This window comes from Dromaius novaehollandiae, chromosome 3 (assembly GCF_036370855.1).
Source record: "Dromaius novaehollandiae isolate bDroNov1 chromosome 3, bDroNov1.hap1, whole genome shotgun sequence".
Lineage (NCBI taxonomy): Eukaryota > Metazoa > Chordata > Aves > Casuariiformes > Dromaiidae > Dromaius > Dromaius novaehollandiae.
This window is the reverse complement of record NC_088100.1, coordinates 2,073,461-2,095,223: the sequence shown is the minus strand read 5'-3', so window position 1 is coordinate 2,095,223 and position 21,763 is coordinate 2,073,461. Positions and strand designations below refer to the sequence as shown.

The 21,763-nt window shown below is 49.2% G+C and overlaps 1 protein-coding gene across 5 annotated transcripts in view; it reads left to right on the top strand.

Moving 5' to 3' along the window:
- Positions 1-21,763, top strand: part of NCOA1 (nuclear receptor coactivator 1) — a 139,091-nt gene that overhangs the window by 43,980 nt on the left and 73,348 nt on the right. For 4 of the 5 annotated variants that reach the window (XM_064508235.1, XM_026101991.2, XM_026101990.2 and 1 more), the window contains exon 2: positions 4,663-4,832. The gene's annotated coding sequence lies outside the window, so the exon portion shown is untranslated. Of the gene's footprint in view, positions 1-4,462; positions 4,520-4,662; positions 4,833-21,763 lie in introns of those variants that run through there. The other variant, XM_064508236.1, reaches the window with a different exon arrangement.

Genomic DNA, 21,763 nt, shown 5'->3' with positions numbered 1-21,763 from the left:
CAGTAGAAGGCACATGACAGGGACTGGAGGATGATGAAAGGCTTTGTCTGAGATCTAGCTTGGATTAAGAGTGACAAGAGGTTGTTTCTTTTGGTGGCTGGAACATATGAAATGGCTTAGTGGATATATTTGCTCAAATATGTGTTAGTGATTTTTTTGGAGGGCCTTGCTAGATTTTAGCCTCCTTGTACTCTCCAGGAATTTTCCACCTGACGTGTAAATTCTCCAAGTAGGCGTACGAATGGGAAGGCTAACGGATCCAGCAACCCAACTGGCCCTCCTGTGTGTGTCTGAACACATCTTCACAGAGGTATGAGAACGTCTGAGATGCCGTGTGTGCATATGTAATATAGTTGTGTAAAGGAGGTAGTTGAAGATAGTTCAGGGGGAAGAGATGTCAGGAGGTCGTCTGATCTGAACCCCGCTCAGAGCAGCATCAGAGGATATGCTCAACAAGGTCTTGGATAACCCACGTCTTGCCTTCAACTCGAATTGCTTAAAGCTAAGCTGCAGTCCGTTCTGTTGTCTTATGTTGGCAATTTGTTCTTTGCCGGGTTGCGGAGCTGGGGGAAAAACGTGGACACCCTGAATCCAAATCACTTGAAACAGTTCACTGGAAGTTGCCAATAGCTTGAGCAAGAAATGCTGAATGTAGGATTTTGGAAGAAAACAGAAGAGCAAAGATCACCAGTCAGTGCAAGCTTTATTGAAAGGGCCTGGCTTTTTGTGTTGAAAATCTGTAAGTACATATTGCTGCTGATTAAAAGGCCTCCTTATGAAAGGAAAGGCATCCTGAGCTGTTGATGTGTATAATCTGCGGGTGCTTATTTCTAGTTTCTGTCCTCCAGATATATTTTTATCTTAAACTGGAGGCATAGTCACTGAAAGTATAATAACACTTGTAAAATGTCTTTTATTATTGTTTCAAGGTAGTATGTTTTGGAAAGAAAAGGCAAAATACTCTAAGTTCTTCCTGTGATTCATGGACTACTGGCAGTGGTCTGTAGGCAGGTTTCATAGTAGTGGTTGTTTCTCTGGTCAGTGGTGGGTGACTGGTTCATGGACTGCAGTAAAGGAGACTTCCTGACCTGCAGAAGCATAGCAGAACCTTCATATGGTTGGGAACAGGAAAATGTGGATGACGTTGGAGAGCCTGAGGCAATAGAGGGCTTCTGGCAGGGAATTACATGTGGAAGATCTACTGTATCCCAAGAAGACCTAGTGATATCTGCTTCATGGATCTGCTTTCTTCTGCGGTGTGGATTCAGATCATCTAATAGCCCTAGGACAGCGTAGCCCTGCTGCTAAATATGCCGCATAGCTGCAGTATGGGAGCGACTTTGGAGCTACTTTTAGCGGCATTTAGTTTAAAAGACACGGTTTCTCCAACTCTGGAAAAGAAGAACTTGTTAATCTTATCCAATATGACCTCTAAGAGATACCATAGGACCTCCCCAAGCTCAGCTTTGTTTGAAATACTGGGTTGAGGATTTTTGTTCTTAGATGTCTAGTACCATTTTGAAAAGTTGACGGTGGTGGAGAATGCACAGCAGCACTTGCTGAGCTGTTTTAAGATCCCATAATTGTTCTCACTCCTAATATATTGTGCCCGAGGTCTCATCTGACTTCGGTGTGCGTCCACTGGATCTTTTCTTTTCTTTTGCCTGCTAGTCTGAAGTGCCCGTTACCTACATTTTTCTCCTAAGACTGGTGTTTACAGATGGCAGTGCCGTTGCCTGTGATCTTCTCTTTAATAACCTGAGTAGCCTGTGCTCCTGCGACCTTTCGCCACAAGCTGTCTTCCCAATCCCTCAGCATTCTTGGGAGTATTAGCATTTTAGTTTGTGAATCACCCTGAATTCTTGGAGGCCGGAGCAGGAAGATGCTGTTTTAGTAGTGGCTGCACTCTAGTGTCAAGTGCGGAGGGAATATAGCACCCACATTCAGGATTTCTCTTTTCATACGTGGGGATGACGCAGGGCTGCTGCTAAAGGGACCAGTGCTGGCGAGTCATGTTCAGTTGATGCTCGCTGTCACTGACATCTTTTCCAAAGTTACTGCTTTACAATGTTCTGTTTGTTCTTCTGTCATGTAAGATTATAAGAACGATAGTGATGGATCCGGAGAAGGATTTGTCCACCCAGTAACCTGTTTCCAAAAGTGGAGACTCCAAAAGGACAGAAGGACTGAACAGACAAGCATGATACTTCTCCACCTCTCCAGCCTCTTCATGTTGAACATCTCCAGGACTTCCTAAGCTGGATGGGATTTCTGTTAGTACCCGTGAATAGGTTTCTCCTCCGTGACATACCCAGTCTTGCCTTGAGCTTGTGCAGATCTTCCATGCGCAGCATCCCGTGGCAAGGGGCTGAGCAGCTTAGCCAGATAGCATGTAAGGAACTGCTGTCCCTTGCTTGGTTTTGGACCTGCTGCCTGCTACTTTCATTTGTTCACCCTTGTTCTTATGCTGGAAGATACAGGGACAGTCAACATCTGATGACTCTCTCCAGGCTGCTGGTAGCTTTATAGGTTGCTGTTGTGTCCCTCCTCCGTCACGTCTCCTCTGGACTGAAAAGTGCCTCTGCTCCTAGGTGCAACTCATGTTTGGTAATAAAGACATGCAGCTTCTTTGCTCGCCATCACTTTGGTAAAGGATCTAGACATTGCGCTCATCACTGCTTGGAGCTTTCAGCGTCAGTGGGCTGCAGTGGCTTACGCTCATCCCCGCAGGAGAGGGAGTAATGCGGGGCACAAGGACCGATTCTTCTGGGATTTCAGTGCAAGCACGTGATTGATGAAGATCTAGCTATATTTTATGACTTGTCAGTTGGCCAATTAATAATCTGTTTAATGTATTCTGTGTTATATAATATAATTCCAGTTACTTGAGAAATCGTACTGTACAAAGGTAAAGGGCTTGCAGAGCTGCAAGAGCGTTGCATCAGAGCTGTTACAGGTTGCAGCCAAACTTGAGATCTTGACAAGAGCACGTACCAGCTGATTTAAGATGCATGTTTGATGGACATTGGTTGGTTACTTCCTCTAGTTCCTAACCAGGTTTTATACCACCATATTGCTCATCTTCCCGGGATGTAGGATGGACAGATAGCCTCCAATGAGTCTGATCATCCTGCTCACCCATGTCAAATATTGCACGACATCAGGTTTCCTTCAATGTTCTGGAACCTCCAGAGCTGACTCTTGCTAAAAACTCTGATAAATGGTCCAGAGGGCTTCTCGTCCAGCTCCTTTAGACCCCCTGGGATGCAGGTTAAGATCTCCTGGCTTAAAAATGACCACCTTCATTAGCTGCCTTCGCTCATCCCGCACCCATCCTTGGGTCCTGCTGTGCCTTTCCGCTGCTTGCCTGACCCCGGGCTGAGCCTGCAAAAAGTGGAAAACGATAAAAAAGCGCCCAGGTTCCCGCCGGGGTAGCCGAGGCCACCCTGGGGCTGCAGCATCTACCCTGGGCACCTCCACGGGACGCTCGTGGGCCTCCTGCTTTTCACCGACTGCGGGGGGAACCCGAAACTACCAGCCCAGATTTCCAACAGCTCGTAGGTGTCCAAGTTGATTAAGATTAATTGCTTCCTAGAGCAAATAGAAGTTCAAAAGCGTCGCGTGGTTTCCACTTCTCCCGGTTCGGTTTGCTAACTGGTGTGTGCGGCTGCTCTCCGCACTTTGGGCAGCGTGGAAACCATTTTCTTGAGCTCATCTAGATGTTTCCATAGGTCCCTCTTTTTTTTTTTTTTTAATGACTCACTTTTTCATTAGAATTCAGGCAGTGCTTCACGATGTGAAGAGTGCAATTTTAGAAACCCTTATTTTTCTACCAAGTCAGGTATTTGCAAGCCGCAGCTTTGTTCGCGCATTAGCATTTGGATAGAGAAAAAGAAAGTTCAAACTGGTGTAACTGCGGGAGAGTTTGTGGCTGAAGAAAATGCATGTGCTGCAGTCTTTTAATATCTTTTTATGGCGTGTGTGTTTCGGTGGGAAATGTTATCTATCCTCATCTCAGGTTTGGAGGCTGCGGGGCTTATTGACGATGATAGAGAAAGTCTGGGGAGGAGGAGGCACGCGAGAAATCCCCTTGATCCAGTTCTAGCTTAATGCTTAGTAACAGCAGCAATTTACTCTCGGTACCTTTGTGAGGCTGGGAATGATCTAATTACCGTTGTGTTTTATGAGTTCGGTGGTGGTCTGTGGCCTGTTCGCTGTAAACACCAACTGTAATTTTCTGGTGCTAGGTTTTATCTCCCGAGCCGCGTAGCTGATGCCTCGCTACGGCAGATCGGCTGCTAGATCTGCGCTGTGTTTTTCTGGAGGGTAGTCTTTATTTCTGAGGAGTGGCGCTGGCAAGGAGGGAGGGGAGAATTAAAAACACCTATCGGTAGGGTTATTAAACTTCCATTTGCGTTCATTTCCCCGAGAGGCTTGAAGCTCGAGGAGCTGTGCTGCCTTCTGATGAATCCTTTTGCAAGGAAATAAAAAATGAGACATTGTGAAATCTATAGGATCGGTAAGGCCAACAAGCTGTTAATGATGCTGCTGACTTGCTAGTTGACCTTAACTCTGCTGTTTTTCCACTGATGCCGAAAATTGCATCTTGTGATATTTAATTATTTGGGAAATAATGCAAACAAACTCTCTTGTCCTCCTCAGGATTCAGTAATTGATGCTGGTGCCCCGTCGGAAGAGCTTGTGTGAAGACTGCCCATGGAGGATCGATGCCCGCGTTTGCTGAAGTTCTAGGATTCTTTTGTTTTGCTGTTTAATTAATTGAGGAGTCCAGTTTTTTCCCATGAACCATCTTTCACCTCTGGAAGAGAGAGGTAAGTTTTCAAGTCTCTGTTTTTTCTTTCCTCTGGCAAAAAATGCTTAAACCTGTCACAGAGGTTGCTTCTGCTGAAGCACCTCTTCATGTGGAATTAATTATTGAGAACGCTGAAAGCAAAAGTCATTGTTTCTCTCTGTCCTTGACATCCTTTTGGGTTGTTTTCCGTACATGAGACGTGCGCTCAGTCCGCATTGCACTGGTAGCTGTGAGAATTGTTTTAAAAGCTCATAAAGATGGAATTATCGCCTGAATCAACCGGATTGTCTCAATATGCTTTGCAAAATTGAATAGCTAATGGCAGCTGTGGCAGAATGGTATGCGGAGGTTTTGTCCTGAAGAGTACCACATGGTTTTGGTAAATCAATGTTACATCGTGGGCTGGCTTGTAGTGTTCCAGGCTTCTGAACGGGCGAATTGAGTCCATAACTAGAGATTTTAAAAGTCCCAAAGTTGGGAAATCAGAATGGTTTACGGCAAGGACTAGCACAAGTTCCGGAGTGAGAACAGTGCACTCAGCGTCCTTGTAGCCCTTACTAGCTGATGCATGTAACGACTCGAACACTTCTGTGGTTTGCCTGCAGCCAGCAATATCTTAAAGGAAAATTGTTATAATGGAGTGGTAACCTGGAAAGACAGTAGAATATATTTAGAAAAGAAAATAATCGTGAAACGAGTAGCAGTTCGAAGGTGGGTCAGCTGCACCTACTGTGCGAGTATGGGATTTGCAGCTGCTCTCCAGTGGGAACGTGCCCTGCTGTGGACCGTGAGTACACAGGAGCAGGGGGACCTGCTAATTCCACTGGAAAATCGGCTTCTCACTGACATGCTGTAAGGCAAAAATAGGTATCGCTGCAGCTGCCTTTGTTTAGTGAGCTTTTGTGTTGCTGGTATCACAGCTCCCTCTCGGAGCTAGCTGGGCTTGCAAGATGCTTCAGAGTCAGGCCTGGTTTTGAGTGGTGTGGAAGGGAAAATGAGATGTTTCCTTCTGACTTGAGCATGAGTTGCTCTTACGCTCTTCTGTGCAGTAAAACACGGTGAGATGCCGGTGTTGGTGTCCTCCATAGGCTGCTTTGGGCTGAGGGAGCCGGGCCGCCCGGCTGCTTTGCTCGCTGGTTCCCTGAGCGGTGGTCGGATGATCGCTGCTGCGGGGACTGCCGTGACTTTACAATGTCAGCGCCGCTGTTCTGGAGGCTACTGTCAGCTTCCCCCCAGCACTCAGCTCGCGGAGCAGGAAAGGTCACGTGCAGAGTCTTCTGCTTCGGTGCGAAAGGAGTTGGATTTGTGCAAGGGGCCGCTAGAACTGCTTTAATCCAAGAGGGTTGTTGCACATGGAGGCAGGGAGAAGTGCTCACCTGCTCGGCGTGGTGGGCGAAGCAGGGGTAGATACCACCACCAGAGCTGGGGAAGGGGTAGCGGTAGCGTGGGAGCCTCCACTTCTCACACGGCCCCATCCGGTTTGGTTGTGATAGCCTATTCGTGAGCCTCCTCGTGTGTTTTGAGCAAGCTTAGCTCTGTGCCTCGGTTTCCTCCATCTGTGATGCGGATGATAGTGTGGTTGTAAAACTCGGGTAGCATCACCCTCAGTGTTGCTGCGTGCTACTCCTGACTACCTGTTAGGTCTGGCAGAGGGCTCCGTGGTCAGTGGGTAGCAGGGCTGCCCGCGGGCCGAAGTTCCCATGGGTGTATTTATTGAGCTGCAAGAAACCCAAGGAGCCCCAGTTGAGTGGTGGAAGTGGTGCTCAGAGTTAATTATTAAACTGCGCTGGCAAATTTGTCCAATAAACAAACAGTCGAATTCAGGATTTTTCATCACAAAAACATCACCTTTCCCTCTGCACATAGCAGCTACTTTTTCATTGGAAGTGGGTAGACCATATCATCAACAAACAAAACCCTGAGCTCCTGTTGCTCTGAGTTTTTGTTTTTTTTTCTTTTCTCCTTCCAGTTTATAACCAGGGGCGGTTTTTGAGGCGGTGAGAGCACAGGATAACCCAAAGTGGTCTCCACTGCCAACCTCCAGCTTTTATGGCATGGGCTACTACCTGCCCTGGTCTTGGGGCCACCGGCAGAGCCACCATCTGTCCGGTCAGACTGCGTCCCAAACCGTGCCCAGGTAGCGGCCCCGAAGGGCCTGGGCTGAACGTAGCTTTTTATTTCCTTCCTCTCTTCCAGGCAGTGAGTATGGACGCGGTACGTGGCGGTGGGCACGCTTCCCTGGGTCCCTCTGAACATCACGACGCTTCACAGATGCAGCCCGGCCAAGTAAAGGGTTAAATTCTTAACTGTAAAATCGGATATCTTTACAGAGAGGAAGATAAATCAAGAAAATGCAGTTCTAGATTAAATTTAAACAGCGAGGTGCCTTCTTGGCTGCTCTGGTTTTCCCCCTAATTTAGAGGCCTCACAAACGAGCCCCTCCAGGAGCGTGTCTGAGGAGCTGCCGGGGGGAGAGCTCTACCTTCATCCAAGGTGGTTCCTCCCATCCGGCTTTTTTTAACCTGCCTTATTAAACTTCATTCTTTCCTCTAGCAAATGGGCTGCTTGGCTTTATATTAAATCAGCGTGTTATGATTGAGTTCCCTTCCCCTTTATCCTGCGATGGGGCTTTGAGATGAAAGAATGTAAATACGATAGCTGAGACGCTCCTTCCCCCACCCTAGCCCTAGGTCTTTGCTGAACTGAAACTCCCATTTTATTCCTTAATGATCATATTCCTTCCACTTTAAATAGATTTCCTGCTGTTAACAGCGTTTTCAAGTGTTGCAACACTTTATAAATTGCATCTCCGGAGAGGTATTTACTGTACGTGCGTTTCCTTGAAGCCCCAACCTCTCGCTTGCCGTTTGGTCATTGCAGAGACTCCTCCAGAAGCCCAAAGGATGCAGATGACAGGCCTGGCAGTTGCAGTCCTCCTAAATCATCCGTTCTCCTACGTCTTTTGTTAGTTTTGGAGGGTTGTGTTGTTTCAGCCATGCGTTTGAAACGCGGTGGTGCTGATCAAAACAAAGATGTGTGCAGCGCGTTGGGAAGCTCAGGGAGGAGAAGTCGCAAGCTCGTCTCTCCGACGGCCGCGGGAATGGGAGGTGCGTCGTCACGAGGACCACACGGGAGGGCAGACCCCCGCACGTGTCTTCTCGTATTTGTAATAAGACCAGAAAGTTTAGATAAAATTGTTCACACTATTGAAGGTGTTCAGGTATTAGCTGAGTCCTTCTTTCTGTTGCACCTGATCACTTGATTCTGCTGCAGTCCTTGGCCCGGTGTTGAAGAGCATTTGCTTAACGCTGAAATACCTTTCTGTTAGGTGTTTATGTTACGTGTTTCAGAGGGTCTGCACAATGCTAAAGACAAAGGCTTCAAGCACATATGGAGGAGAAAGCACTTTATAGGATTTGACATGTCTGCTAGTGACTTTGGCTTTTCTGCAAGAAATTAAGAACTGTTTTGATAGGGGAGCCGTTTTAATTTCACATCTGAGAACTTCTTTCTTTTCTAAAAAATACCCTTAGGTGCTAATGTTTTCACATATACGTCCTACAGTTGGACAGTCAGGTTATGTCCTTGGTTTATATAGAAAATACTCGGGACACCCACGGCTTCCATGAGGTAGGAATTTCCATTGCTTCGCACTTGAAAAAACGCAGATGTCTCAGCAAGGATTTGGTCGGCTTGCGTTGAGTATTGCTTGCCCAGAAACTCGATTCTCTCTGTTTTGGCCACTTGGTTCAAACCTCCACTGTCACCAACTAGGTCGCGGTTTTGCTTTTCTTTCGGAACGAGCCACTTCATCAGTTTTACTTGCTGTCTCTAGCAATTTTAAGCAAATGAAGCTTTTTCTTAGGCTTTCGAATATCTATTCAGATCGAGCTGTGATCCTTAGAGCAGAGTGAGACGTCGGCTGCAGAAACCTGGTCGGGGTCTGAGACGTGCCCGCGCGCTCGAGTGAGTTGCCGAGTTTTCTGGCCGTAACAATTTGCCGCTCTTTGCCTGGTGTAGTATTCGCCGTATGAGCCCTTCCGGTGGACGTAAGGCTGTAAATTGATACCTCTTTACTTCCTTCCATTCTTTTAGCTCTTTTGGTACGTCTTTGTCGGTTTGCGTGAGCTGCTTCCCCGGCCTTCTCAAGGGCACCGGCTGCTCCGGGCGAGATGCCGGCTGCCGTCCCGCCGGAGGAGCAATGGGTGCTCTGCCATCCCCCTGCTCACAGAAGAGATTTAGCCAGCGGTCGGTTGGCCCAAATGAAGCAGAGATCGGTTCATCCAATATAAAGGTATTTAAGGCAAAATAATCCATCACAAAGCAACGGATAACCTGCAGGAGAATTTGTCCTAGGGAGGTGGCCCACATCTCCATCCCTTCCTCCTCCACGTCCCAGGCTGTTCTTCTGCCCAGCTCCCCATCCTTTGGCTTAAACCTCTTGAGCTAGGGTTAAACTAGCTTGGAGCAGAAGTAGGCTAAGACAGCGACGCAGTACTAGGCGAGCGGCGGGTTGTGCCGGCGGTGCCGTGCTGATCCCTGCCCCTCATTGGGCCGCTCTCCGCAGCATGGCCGGGAGCCGGGGAGGAGGCCCTTTTGTCTTCAAAAAATAACAAACACGTTTGCTTAGAACTGCCTTTTGGTTTGTTTTATCCCTTTTGATCCATCTTGGAGAGAGGAAAGTAGAAAGGGTTGAGCCCTCAGCGAGGGGTGTTTGTGCCTTCGGTTCTTGCTTTTTGCAGTTATCACTTAAAAACATTTTTAGCGCTGAAAGGGAGTTGTGTAACCACTTGTCAATAATGCAGGAGTGGTTAGATCTGTTCCTGATAAGCTTTCGAAAAATAAACACTGAGCGCCCAACCTACCTGTTGGCGGGCAGAAAGGGCGACGAGCCTCTCTGTTGCTTTTGTTTCCGGGCTGTTTGTGCGTCGCCCGCGTTTGCAGCGGCGAGCTTTTGCTAACGCCGTGGCTCCGTTTGCTTCTCAGAAGGAAAACCGTCGATACCCGGTTCCTGTTGTTTGAAGTTGAAGGTACGTGTTAATAAACACACACACGTGCTGCCGCCGGCCCTTTTCCCAGAACCGGGATCGCCGGGAGCTGCTGCGCTCCGTTGGGGGCAAGGACCGGGATTTAAAGCGTTTGCTGGCCGTTTTGCCCGAGTGCTGGATTAAGTGATTAGTATCTACTCTTGAGTCAGCCTCGGGAGCTGGAGATGGTGGAGTCATCGGCAGGACTGCTTTCCAAGAACCAGAAAGACTGGTAAATAATTTTCATTACACAACCCGCATGAAACGCTGCTGGTTTGGAAGGCGAACCACGATCCTGCTGGTGCTTCATAAGCGTTTCTCGGCGGTGCCTCGTCCTTGCCTCTGCTGGAGGCTTGCCCGACGTGCTGGCCTCTGAAGGCACCTCCGATGATGCTTAAAGCTCCGCAATAGGTTGCTGGTAGGACTCATGAAGACGTTGGGATGAAATCCCACATCCGCCTGGAGCCTCCTCCGGTGGGGTGGGACGGCTGCAGAAGGCTTTCCCCCCTCTTTGGGCACGGGGATCGTTGAGGCATAGGCAGCTCTCCGGACTCGAATAGGTGTAAAGGCAAGTGATGCTTTATAAAAACCGTTTTTTCCATATATTTGCAGCACTTGCTCTCCTCCGTGCCTTGCCTTACCTTTGGGAATTTTGAGTTCAGGGGCAGCGTTGGCCGTTGCAAAGAGGACGGTAGGAAGATGCAGCAAACTCCTCGTAGATGCTTTTTTCTTTCATTTTCCTAAAGACCATGGACTCCCCTTGCAGATACCAGAGAAATCCCGGGAGGCTGATGAAGCCTTGGCTGCACCGTGCTTGCTCTGCCCACCTTTGCTTGCTTTGCCTTATTATCCCGGCTTTCCCCTCTGCAAGGAAAGGCGTACACTTATTTAATAGAGCTGTCACAAATCCCAGCTACCGACGAGCTGTGGAAAGGATATTAAAATATATTTGGCGAAGTTAAAATGAAATTCAAAATCAAAGGCAAATTGCCCCATTGCTTGTTACGGTTCCTATGGAGGTGTCACCTGGGAGGACGCGTTTCCCTCTTAGAAGCGCGAATAGCTTGCTGAGAAGGGACCGGCTCCGTCTGTGGGGAAATTCACTGCTGTCTTAAGCCCAAGTGTGAAGAGGGAAAGGCAAACTAATTAGCAAATTTTAATAACAAAGTAGCACTATATCGGATGGGTTGTATGTCTTCTAGCCTTCCAATAAAGCTGCAGATCTATACAGCTGAGCAGCGTCTGCGCATCCCTCCATGTGTACCGAAGGAAGGGACGATCTTTTAATAAGACGTTGGAATGAAATCCTGACGGTAACAGGAAGGCGTTGAAAAGAGGCCTTAAATCTGTGGCAGGTGTAATAGTGAAAATCTCAGAGGCAGAAAATAAGTACAGCTGCATGCTTTACGTGCAAGAATCAACAGCAAAACTCTGGTGGAGATTCCAGAAGAGATGCAGTAAAAATCTAAGCGGGCGATTCAAAAATCAGAATTGAAACAAAGGGAAGAACAACAAACGAAATCCCTGTCCTTATGCTGGGAAAAGGCCGTTCAAGGACGAGGCCGAGGGCCTGGGCTTGCCCGGCGGGAAGGGATGGCTGCGAGGGGCCGTCGGGAGCTGGAGCTGAGCTCCGGCACGGAGGCGAGAGGTAGCGTGAAACATCTGTGCAGGATGCAGGGAGAACCTCGAGGACGGTCACGCTCGAGAAATGTGATCCAAACCCATGGATTACTATTGTTGCATGGAAAAAACCCTTAGTTGCGGGATAAAATGCTATTAGCGATCACTTTAGCGGACTGCAGTTTAGTTTAATGCAATTAATTTCTTGCAGAAATCCCTTTTCTTGCAGTGCCGGTTGCTCTCTGCGCGGGCGTCTTCGCCTTCGCCCCCACCTGCAACGTTGCCCTTGGGAGATCGTGGCCGTCGCCGCCAGCCTGGAGCTCCCCCGAGTTTGGCTGCGCGTGGGGCTTCGGCTCTGCGTAATTGCGGCCCAGGGTACGGCTTGTTTGCGGCAGCCGGGCCGGCGGCTCGGGGAGCGGGAGCCTATTCCCTATTCCCCGGGCAGCGGCGGCTGCGCGAGTCGGGAAACGCTTGCATTTGGTGCTTCTACCGACCGCAACCCGACTTCAGCGTGAGACTCGAGGAGACGACAAACGCCGGGAGCTGTGCCCGTCTTCTGCAGCCTCGTCTCTAATCCCTCTCTCCCGCCTCTTTAATTCATAAAAGTAAGTAATTAGAGACCCAAGCACATGTCAGAATGATGATATACAGGTACAGCTGCAGCTTTTTTTTTTTTTTTAAATATAATAGTGTAATGTCACAAATGAGCTCCCTTTGCTCTGTATGACTGCGGCCTCTGTCTGTCTTTAGATGGAAAATACAGCTGTGCAGCAGTCTCCCGAATCCCGTAAAAACGGGTCGGGAGCTTTTCCAGTTCGTGCGACCGTGAAGGATAGCATTGCTGCAGAGCCCCGTGGTAATCCCATCGTATCTAGCAGATGAAAATACTTCGTTACGATTAGCTGTTGTTTGCGTGGTGTTCCCGGAGAGGGCGGGCAGCTAAACTTTAGACCTTTTCCACCCTGCCTTTAATAACGCTAGCGTTGATGGTGAACTATTTCATCCGTCGTCTATCATTACTGCACACAAAATCTGGTTTTTGGACGTTGCGGTGGTCTTTGAAAATGGTGGAGTGGTAACAGATGAGTGATGGGCTATAAGCAGTCTAGCAGCTATTTTGCGTGTTAAATCTGAAGGACAGATCAATTTGCAGCTGTTATCAATGACTAGAGCATTTGCAGACAAGTAGATAAGTCATCCAGAAAAAATCCCTCCGTGTACCACTTACCCATCTATTGTCAACATCGTGCCCGGACATGGAAGTAAATAATTTCAGTGAGTACTGAAATCTTATTAAAATTTTTAATTAACTCATCAGCAGACTAATAAATATTTCATGGCAGCTAGCTAAGTGTCTGCTTCAACATCCAAGAACGGCATCCACCTCGACCGAAGACTTGGTGAAAGCCGTTTGTCCCGCTCGTGGGTACCGTGGTTGGTTACAAGGCGCTTTCTTTTGCCGTGCGGGGAAGTGTCCAGCTCTGACACGCTCTCATCTGAAAGCTGTGCTTTTGGAGAGCAGCACCAAAACAAAAAACATTGTCATACAGCCTAATTCTTCGTTGTTCCTAAGGGCAATTTAGCGGATGAAATGATTGAGTGCCTTGACATTAGGATTAGGGGAGTGAGGCTTGTCAATTAAATTGTTGGCTCCTGCTTGCTCTTTGATATTTATTCTTGTTAGCGCAGCCGTCCTCAAAAATAATAGCTTGGTATTTCCCTGCTGTCTGTAACAGTGGTTTCCTACGACGCAGTAGATGCATGCAAGTGATTTTTCCACCTCGCACCCCGTTCAGACTTGGGCTTGCGCTGGTGCAACCCGGCTGGGCTCGCTGGCCTTTGCGGATACCTGCTGCAGACTATTTTGACCCAAATTTGACTTATTTGGATGGGACTTGGTGTCAGTCAAAGTTTTGTTCCTATGATGGCCTTAAAGTGCAGCCAGTATTTCTTAAGAAAAGAGCCCTCGAGGACGGGCGTTTTTAGCATTAATATAATTGATGCAATTTGGCTGTGATCGCCCCGGTTCGCTAGCTGCCGTCTCCCGCAGAAGCATCTCTGTTCCCAGCCTTTCCCTTGCAAGCGCCGCGCTGCAGCTGAGCCTTTTCATCGCTTTGTTTCCACAGGCTTTAATTACGGCGGGGAAAGGCTTAAAATAAAAACCAAACCGTTACTTATGTAATAGTGCGATGGTGTCGGTACGGGGCAGGCGGGATCCTCGCGCCGGCGGGGACTTTGCGGCGAGGCTCTGCAGCCGCCGCGTTTGCCCGCGTTGTTTGTGCAGCTGTAGGATCGCGGGCACGTGGGCTCTGCGGTGTCGAAATTTAGCCCCCTGCACACTTACAGATCCTTGCAAACTAGTAATTTTATCTGTTTCTTAATGGTTTAATAAATACCAGGTGCTTTTTTTTTTTTTTAAACTCCACATTGAGTTTCATCTTAAAAAAAATATTGCAGGCAGCTTCAGCATGTTGTTGAGAAATGGTTTTATAATGCCGGCTTTATAATTTCACCGAGAGCATGCCCGTTACGCGCACGAGTCTTTTACGTAAGCTGGCCTTCAAACATCTATAGCGCTGGAGTAGTGGCTGTGCGGTGAAGTGGCACTTGGATGCTTTCTCCTGCTTTCACTATTCATCATTTTTCCAGTTCGTGCAGGAATATAATTAATCTCCTACTGGATCCCAGGGGGATGCCGCCAGGTTTATAGTCAGGTAGTCTTTTCCCACCCCTTTTCTTTTTTCCAGTTGAAGTTTTCTTTGAAAGATTGGATCTTTAACCCATCCGGACGTGGTCCTGGGCAACGTGCTCTAGGTGGCCCTGCTGGAGCAGGCAGGTTGGACAAGATGGTCTCCAGAAGTCCCTGCCAACCCCAACCCTTCGGCGTGACTCTGCTTGCGTTCCTCACGCTTTTTTGGAGCCGTTTAGTCGATTGGTGACAATTTGGTGATATTTTCTCTGGCATTCGCCTGTTTTTGCAGCGTTGAAGCATCTCATTTTAAGGACCACGGGGTGGTGTTGGGAAAGGGTTTTGGTGTAGTTTCTCCTCTGGCTGTAATGCTTCATGAGCACGTCTTTCCATATGGACTTTGTCCCTCTTTCTATCGGGGGGGATAGTTTTGCACCCCCCCAGCGTTGTCGTGCCCCAACGCCCGGCGCAGCGTGAGCAGGGCTGGTGCAGGTGGCCGGAGCGTCTTGTCCTTCCGTGCTGTTGGGTCAAACCTGTGTCTCAACGGCTGCTGCCAGGCTGGGCAGCGTCACCCCAAAAAACATCACCTATCGTTGGGTTTGGCACTGAAATTCTGCAATTTTCAGCCGCGCGGAGGGAAATCTTCCAGCGTGCACCCGAGAGGGGCAGTTTGCAAATAACTTTGCATGGAGAATCCTGCCAAATAAGCAGCCGCGAATGCAGGCTGTGCTGCGCCCTCCATTTTACCAGCTAATTGCAGATCTCTCCCGCTATTAATATCTGTGATTTAATAGCATCATTTTGGGCTTATTTCTGCAGTACGTTGCTTCTGAAACTCTCCCAGGCCTGCGCGTTTTAATTGCTTTAGCCTCACGGTCCCTCCGTGGGGGAGCCGAGCTCTCGCCTTCGCGCACGCGTGCACCCCTCGTCCGTAGAAACGCGGGTCCTTTTCCCTTTCAGCGAGGTTCTTGCATTCATTTCTGTGGCGTGAGGTTGCCCCTTTCCCTCCGTCCAAGCACACCCGGTCGCCGTTCTCGTTGCTTTTCTTGTCGCGCCGGCGGTCCCTCCGCCGGGCGAGCGCGGCGGACGCGGCCGACGGCACGGGGAGCATCCCGCGGGCTCCATCCCCACTGCCCGACACCAGGGCGAAGGGGGTGCAAACTGCTGTCGTTTGGACTTGGCTGCGTTTCACACCTCTTTTATTCAGGTGTAAATAGCGACGCTGAGTGCCAGGCGGCAGGGGAAGAGGCCTCGCGCGGTTAAGTACGTGTTATTTTTATCGTGTCTCTTCTGCAGGCACACGCAACCAAGCAGCTCGTGTAGTTTGTGCTTAATTCGGAGGCGACGTGTAGAAAGGTGGTGCAAAATGAAGCCGTATCTTAATTTCCGTGCAGCCAAATTAACTGGGTTTTGCTAGTATTTCCGGGCGGGTTCCCCTCGATTTTTGGGTTTTGTCCGCTTCCCACTGCAGAGCAACTCGTTGCAGGGTTAATGCCGCCGCTCGTGAGCGCCCTGCAGTCTGCTGCAAGGAGAAAGCCGAAAGGAGACTGTGAGTAGAAATTATGTAAGGAAGAGGCAGATCAATCTTGCTCTGGTGAAGCAAAAAAAGAAAAGAAGAAAAAGATAAATGGCCTTTTGGATGAACGCATTGCGAGAAGGCCGCTGCGGCATCCCTGCTGTGCTGCTCGCCCTCCTCGGGGAGTGATCCGGATGCAAAGCGGTACGAGCGGAGAGCGATGTTTACACAAACCCTGGGCCCTGGGTCAGGGTTGGACCTGGCTCCAGGGACGCGTCTTTAAGAAAAACAAACAAAGAACCAAAGGCCTTAAAAATCCTCATGCGCTTCAAATGCATCACTCGGAAAATATATCCGAATGCAAATGCAGCGTGTTGGGCTGTCGGCATGGGCACCGGGTAGCCGTGAAGCGGGGGATGTTTGCCTCGTTCGCCCGATCTGCTTTAAATGCAGCTTCATGCTGTTTTTAAATACGGGCTTTCAAATTGACGGCGTCCCTTGGAAGCCAAGAGGATGCGGCACTTTCCCATCAGGGCAGCGGAGCCGCGAGCTCGGCCTCGGGGACGCGGCGGATGGCCGAGAGCATCCCGCGGGGCGCGAGGAGCCGTCCGGCTCTGCCTCCCCGGAGCCGGGCCGCCGCGCGTGCTGCGTGCTCGCAACTCACCTCCTCCGACATGTTTCCTGCGTCTGTTCTTGAAAGTTAAGTCGCTTAATTCTCGAGGCATGTCCGAGCTTATTACGGTGATCGTAACGTTGAGCAATCTTCCCTCGCGGAGCGCGGCTCGGAGGAAGTGCCTTTAGTAAGAAGTCATGTGAAGGCGTTGCTTTCCATCTTTGGGCTCCCTGCGTCGTCAGCTCTGCGAGCAACGCTGCGCAGAGCCGGAGGAGAGCCCGGCTCCCCGGCCGTCCTTTCACCCAGGGTAACCTCCAGGCCCGGCGGCGGAACGACGCGGCGCACGTGCAGGGCTTGCCGACGTGCTGTTTGCTCCGCATGGATGCTTTCCATCCCTTTTCCAAGGGCCAGAGCATTACTAGCATCCTCTGCAGCCCTTCGCAATTTGGGAAGCTTAGCATGTGCGAATACCAGACCCAGGAGGTGCAAGCAGTGCTCAGAAAATTACTCAGTTGAGCAGAGAACGGCTCCTCTCCGGGGCAGCGTCGGATTTAGCTTCTGTAGCGTTTCGGCTAAATAATGGCAGTTCCACTTCTCGCCGATCGGTAACAAGAAACAGTAATTCATACAACATTAGGCTGATAAGATTTCCCTTCCTGCTATGATTCATTTTCATTCTTGGAGCATTTACATGATGGTTGAGAGTACGCTGGCCATTCTTGTTCCTACCAGGCCGGCATTTAAAAGCAGGATATTGCTGTATGCTATCGTGCGGGGAGTCAGATGTGATTTAGAGATTAGATTGCAGTCATTTAGGGTCAGAAATTTGCTTTACCATTGACTCAGTACTTGATCTTGGGCAAGGAGCTTAAACACGCTTCCTGTGTTTTCTTCTCTGAAAGCCCATATTCTTTTCCATTATCGGAATAGTGGAGATTTATTTGGATCAGAGCATGGGATTTCTGCTTCAGCCATCCTCTCCCAGGCCAGAGTATCTTGCATACAAGTATACAATTATGCAAGATCATATTTTATTTCCTCTCCCGTGTCTCTTTGCAGGCGCAGTAGCTCATGTGTCTCAATCCCAGGGAGCATTTCAAGTTGTCTTCTTGTTTTGGTCATTCATGGGCATGAATCAGAAGACGACTCGCTCCGGGTTTCACCCCGTCAGGATCTTGTCTCCCCAGTCTGCGTCTGTTTACAGTCCTAGGGGACCGTCTGTATTTTGCAAAATGCCCTTTCAGGTTGTGTTTTATCATTATTAATTATTTTGGGTTCCGAAAAGTCAAATCCCCCGTGCAGCCCCTCCAAAAGGCAGTGCCAGCTGCATCTCAGCCCGGGCTGGGCACAAGGCTGAGAGCAGCCCGGTGTTGTCTAAGGTCAGGAGACGAGAAAAGCTGGCATTCATCTGTGGCAGAAGTTTGCTTCCGAGAACAGTAAGTACCGACTCTTTTTTTTTTTCTTTAATTAAAGATCTTCCTACCGTTTCCTTAATGCCACTATCTTTAACTCCCTCTGACAAGTGGCACGGGCGGTGGAAGGGGACAGGTAGCCTCCCCGCGTTCCTGCTCGGAGAAAAGAGCTTCTGAAATAAAACACTCTGTGGAAGGGGAAGGATTTATTCTTCAGCTCCCTTCCGAGGCAAAACTGGAATTTGCCAAGATGAGGTTGTTACAGAGATTTACCCGAACAGGAGTGTGACTAGCACTCTTAATTTGAAAGACTTCTCTAAAAACAAAACAAAACAGCAAAAAAACCCAACCCCAAACAACCAAAAAACCCCAAAGAACCCCAGCTTTGGAAGGAGGAGCTTTCTCTGAGACTTATCTGTATGGGGATTTCTGGATAAGGAATGGAGCTCCTTAGACCAAAAAAAAAAAAAAAAAGGTCTATAGTAATTTATTTGCTTTTTTTATTTTCTTTCCTGTTGGAGAAGGGAAGGAGTGGCTTTTGAATGGGTTAGGTATCTCCAGGTTATCTGCCCTTAACCTTAGGATTGTATTCAGCTCTTAAAATACGGATTGCTAATTAAGTCGGTGTTGTTCAGGTTCTTCCATGTATTTCTTCTTAGCTTTTTACGGGGGGTTTACTGTTTCTGGCAGTAATACCTGCCGGATAGATGTGTTGTGAAGTGAATGAAGTACTTGGTATGGTCACTGATCTATGAAAATGCAAAGTTTGGCAATTAACTGATTTTTGGAGCTACATCTAGGGAGATCAGACAGCCAGAGGAGCAGGTTAGGATGGACTTAGTTGGATTCTGCTGAAGGACCTGCTGGGCCATGAGAAGGAACAATACAGACCACTTAGTTTAAGCTTTGCTCTCAGAGATTTTTTCCTTTTTTAAGGGGGTTACGCTCTGTAAAGCAGCAGAATGGACCCTTGGAGCAAAAGTACTTTATACTTGCCAGACAATATCTTCTGTCCAACCCATCTTTTAAAAAATTTCCCCAAACCCACGGGACGTGGCCAAGGCAGCACGCCGCTCTGGCCAGCCTCGCAGGACGGCTGCCTGGTGTCTTGGCCTCCCAAGGCCAGTCTCCATTCGCAGCCCCTTAGTTCGAAATGTGTCGCTTTTGCATTCCTGCGTGCCCTGGTTGTGCTGCAAAACCTCTTCTGCGAGCGGATTCCTGGGCCTGTTTTAAGCCAAGAGCCAAGCGTGGGCTGCAGATGAGCTTGGCATGGTTCCTGTGCGCAGCCCTCTACCAAGCCCCCTTTATAAAAACCAAGCCGCAAAACCCAAAGAAACCCTAAACGCTTTCCATGCCGTGCTCCCATCACATGATACCTTCTCCCGACTCTTGCACATCACAGATGATTTCTTTCCCTACAACATATGCAGCTGCTCTGCTTGCCATGTTTTGCTTTTTTTGTTGCTTAAAACACAACTTAGGATGTTTCCAATGGCCAAGGGAATGCTAGGGGATTTCTGTTGTGGAGCAAAGGAGGTTAGTGAAGGAACTTCTCAGATGTGTTTCCAAGTTGAGCTTCTCTGCTTGCCTCCTCCCCTGCCTGCTCAGCACGAGCTTTTGGCCCACAAAATGGGTGCAGAGCTGCCAGATTGCTCATATTGCTGAGGTGCTGCTGAATCCCTTGAGCATGACTGTGGTCTGCTGGAGTATAGAAGAAACCTCGTGTTGTCCTCCAGCGTTTGGTTTCTGCCAGGGCAGGCAGCGTTCCCAAATCCCATCGAGTCAGTTTGACCTAACTCTGCGGTCCGGCCAAAGAGCTACGGCAAGTTCTCCTAACAAACGCTCTTTGTACGTCGTTTCTGTGTTGGTGACCTTTCCTTATCAAACGTGCTTTTATCAGTTACCGCGGCTCAGCAGAAGCAGGTTTTCATGGTGGGGCTTCTAGGTGCTGCAGCACTGAAGCTCTTGACGATACCGTGCGTTGCCTGAGGACCTCGCTGAAAGGCGAGTGCTGCAAAGGGAGCTGGAGCATGAGCTCCTGCAGGTTTTTGGGTCGGGCTGCCGCTCGCTTCCCTTGCTGCCGGTCCCACCAGGCCAGCTAATTTTGGATAAGCCCGGGGAGGGGAGATTCCTGGATTGCCACAGCTAAGGACCATGTTTAATTAACAACACGGAAGGGAAGTTTTTGTGTGTTCGTTCTCCAAGGCTTGAGGCACAAAGTGTTGTTGGTTTTTTTTTAATCACTGTTTCTGTAAAATGGTGTTTATTTTATGTTGCCAGTAGTAAACAGGGAACGTGCAGCTCTGCTCTGGCCATCAGCTTGGATCGTCTCGTCTTCCTCCCGGCGCGTGGCGGAGCAAGCGCTGGGCACGTGGTTTTCCAGTGAAACGCGTTCTGGGCAGAATCTTTAGCTATTTTGGCACAAGCAGAAGGCAAGAAATCACATGTATTTTTATCATGTCAGAATGCGATGACTATTTTTACTCTAATCGTTTTGCTGGGTGTGCTTTTTTGAGAGGTGGGATGGGCAGCCTTCCTATTTGTGTGCTGGAGGCACCGGGCTGTTTCTGCAGCGTCTAGCCTTACATAACGAAACTTTTGTGATACTTTGAGGAACTAGTAACTCGCTCTGCCATTTCACAATCCCTTGCCCGCTGCTAGATCTATGAAACTTCTCCAGGATTTAGCCCATCCCTCTTGAACGCAATTAAGGGAGCCTCTTTAACACCCACTAGCTAATTATTCAAGCACGGAAGGCATCGTGTTGGCTTCGTTCCTGTCGGGCGGTGCCTTACGTCTGCTTGGTGTCGAAGGATGCTTGACTCGGGGAGGGATGTGCTTTTTCTGTGCGAGTCCAAGACTGGCACCGGCAGGACGAACTCCTTGTTGTGTTGGTGTCCAGGAGACCTGTGCTATGGCTGGATGGTGCAACCTGGCGTAAGAGCCTGCTGACCTGGCTCTGTCCTGATGCGTTGCTCTAGGGAAGCTTCTTCCCTCCTCCGGCATCTGCTTCTATCTCTTATTTCTTATGTCCTCCTAGGGTAAAATAGTCCAGGAACAGCATGTTTTTAGGTATTCGTGCATGGCAGGGACCTGTGCACGATGCAGACGCACGAATTATGGAAGATCTGTAAAGAGCCCGACTTGCCCAGAAGTTCTCCAACTGGATGCAATCGATGGAGCCGCCCTGGTGAGATCTGGGATTAAAACGCTTTCCCGTGCCGCTTCGTAGGCTCTGCGAGCGGCTGCAGTCGCTCCGCGTGGATCAGGCGGTTCACCCCGATAGCTGCTGCCGCTTCTGCTGCGACTCCAGAAGCTGCCTTTAAAAATCCAAGTGCCGAGTTGAAATCGAGAGAGAAAATGGGAGAAATAAAAACGATGGCGGTCCTACATTGTACACGCGTCCCTGGCTTAGACAGGCAAGGCCGAAGGAGCGGTTTTCTTGCGAGCGTCGCTCAGGCCGTTGTATTTCTGGCTGGGGAACGGTGTGCGCTGTCAGATTAGATGAAATGTCATTTTGAGCGAATGACGGAAAAACGAGCATTCTTGAAATTCCCATCAGGGAGGGATTTTTTTTCTTTCTTTTCACAGGATGCATTAAAGCGGCAGTCACTCCGGCCTGGCGCACGGCTGATTTAAAAGGTTTTAATACCCGTCTGCTCTTGTCTAAATCGCCACCGCCGGCAAGGTGGTGTTGGGCAGCGGTAGCCTCAGAAATACCCCAAATTTGCCCAGCCGTTTACTCTTAGCACGCTTTCCCCTTCCCTCTACCTGCCGCGGGTGAGTTCATGGTCGTGCAAGCAAGCGTGCATCATTTTCCAGGGCCAATTATTAGATGAGCAGCTGCTCGGGGGAGCGCTTATTAGCGAGTGTCACGTTAGCGGAGCCGAGGTGTAATTACGCTTGCAGATTTCTTGACGACACGCTTGGGTTGAGGCAACGGGGAGGAGGGTGATGCGATGGCTGGGGCAGCCCTGGCACCTTCTCCCGGACGCCGCATCCGTGGACCGGCGTCTCGCGGGGGCTGCGTTTAGGGCAGAAGCAAGATTTTCCAAAAAGAGCTTTCTAAGCGC